At 54.5% G+C, this 2,333-nt stretch overlaps 1 long non-coding RNA gene across 1 annotated transcript; it reads right to left on the reverse strand.

The window, feature by feature from the left end:
* Positions 1 to 478: 478 nt before the first annotated feature.
* LOC146404991 (uncharacterized) lies at positions 479 to 1,119 on the reverse strand. Its single transcript, XR_014839865.1, has 2 exons — positions 995 to 1,119; positions 479 to 706 (listed from the first exon to the last, which is right to left on the reverse strand). It is a non-coding gene; the product is annotated as an uncharacterized LOC146404991 (long non-coding RNA).
* Positions 1,120 to 2,333: the final 1,214 nt, after the last annotated feature.

Below are 2,333 nucleotides of genomic sequence, written 5' to 3' on the forward strand. Positions count from 1 at the left end.
AATGTACAGAGACTCGCTGCCTCGTAACAGAAGGAGATCTCCGTGAGGCCAGGAGTCTTGAGGCTGATTTCCGGAGGCTGAGCCCTTGAGCGGCTCCTGTTGCGTGGGGGAGGGGGGGTGGGGACGGGGGTCCAAGAAAGGAGAGACAGAGGAACACACAGCCAGCAGACAAGGAGACCCCACCTCGGGCAGTCAAGAGGGCTCCCACCCTGTGATGGGCTGGTTCCAGGAGCCCAGGAGCGGCCAGGAGCCCTGAGAAACAAAGGTAGTTTCTAAACATTCCCCTGAAACGGACCTGCTCTTCTGAGTGGGAAGCTGCAGGCCGAGGCCCGACCCCAGCGATGGCACCAGGGCACCCACAGAGCCAGCAGCCCTCCCCCCGCCTCCAGGAGGAAGCTCCTCCCCTCCTCCGCCCCTCCCTTCCTGGTGCATCCGATGCTCCTCCAGGTGCTCCGCCATGAACAAAACAAAGACCCCCTTGTGACACTTACATTTCAGTTGGAGAGACAGTTTCAAATAAATAATAAATAAATAGCAGATGCGTCCTATCATCTTTACCATGCGATGTGTGCAGTGAAGCCGAACGAGAGACGCCTAAAGAAGCCGCGAACTTCCGGGAGGAGGTGGTCAGGGTGACGGGCTGGAGTCCGGCAGAGGCAGGCGATGCCCCGGAGAAAAGCGGGCGCCGCAGGCAGGAGAAGCGCTCCTGTGGGAAGGGACCCCCTGCTTTACATGACTGCACGGGAGGGGCTCTGTTCTCCCAACCGAGATGGGGAAGGAGCCTATCACCTAGTGACGGTTCCCCCGCGTCAGGCCCAGAAGAGGTGGCAAACATTGGCTTCATTCATTTGTTTAAAGTTCCTACAGCCTCCGGATATTTGAAACCCCAGAAAAGCCAGTGCCTGAGGCTGACCTCACCGCTAACAGGCTTCCCATCCCAGAGCCAGCTCCCCGCCAATATTGCCTGGCAGGCGGGATGGGGGGAGTTGCTCACTGGACGTCTTCTGAGAAGTGCTTCCGCTCTGAAGGTGCGTCTTCCTCTCATCCTGCTGTCGGCTGCTCGGCAGGTGCAGGTGGTTTCCCTGAGGAAGATCTCAGGGCAGGAAAGGCCGATGTGTCTCAGCATCACCCCCCAGCAAGAAGGAGCTCCCCTCCTGTTTACCCTGCTCACCTTCCAGTGTCCCTGGCCTTTCCTCAGTCCTGACCATGGTTGATTATCCAGAGGCCAGGCACACCAGCCAAGAGGCACACCTGAACCACAGGTCCAGACTGGTGACCTCCCAGAGCTCAGAGCGTACATGGGGGGGCCCAGCCCTGGAGGAGTGTAAAACCACCTGGAGAGCATTTCCTAAGACACGCCCTGGACCGCAGTGCGTGAGGACGTACACACAGAGAAGTATATCCAATGCCTTCTAATATCCTATGATGGCATCTAATCTGCAAAAAGACCCTGAATCACTATGCTGGACACCTGAAACTAACATGATAAATAAATATATATATATATATATATATATATGGCACTTCCCCACCCACAATGAAATCATTTTTGCTATGGGTGTGACTCAGGCAGTGGTATTTTTTAAAACACTTTGAGATATTTGCTTTTTTGGGGGGCCACACCCAGAGCACGTGGAAGTTCCCAGGGTTGGGGTCCAATTGGAGCCACAGCTGCCGGCCTACACCACTGCCACAGCCACGCAGGATCCAAGCCATGTCTTCCACCTACACCGCAGCTCACAGCAATGCTGGCTCCCTGACCCACGGAGCAGGGCCAGGGGTCAAACCCACATCCTCACAGATGCTCGTCAGATTTGTTTGCGCTGCCCCACAATCGCAATGCCCAACCTTGAGATATTTGAAGGCACAACCCGGATGAACTAAAGCCACCCCTCAGCAGTACAGGCACGGACTCGCTTGAGGGCACCCATTCGCAAACCCTCAACTTCCAGAGGTAGTTTCTCTTAACACACGTCTACTTGAAATGAAGCCTGCGGCTCTGTTTTCCCTCTGAACTTTCACGATACTCTTCCCCCAGTTACGGAAGAAAAGCATAACTCTTGCCCATGGAGATGGAAAGCCCGCCCGGGGTCAGGCAGAAGGGCAATCCTGGATGCATCCATGTCAGGACCAGCAAAGCCAATGGTACTAATCACCAGGCAAGGAGCCCTTTCTCAGGTCAGATGTTTTCCAAGTCTCTGTGTCCAACGAAATTAAAGGACGATTTCACTGACACATCCACTGATAGATCATGACAATAAAGCTTTCATAACACATCAGTTATAGGAAACTTTCCGAAGCTCAGAGAGGTAAAGAGTGTTGCTGTGAAAACA

The sequence above is a fragment of the Sus scrofa genome, chromosome 3 (assembly GCF_054392235.1).
Source record: "Sus scrofa isolate SSC_HxYL_T2T_F1_AM1 chromosome 3, Sscrofa_HxYL_maternal_Yorkshire_Landrace_v2.0, whole genome shotgun sequence".
NCBI classification, from domain to species: Eukaryota; Metazoa; Chordata; class Mammalia; order Artiodactyla; family Suidae; genus Sus; species Sus scrofa.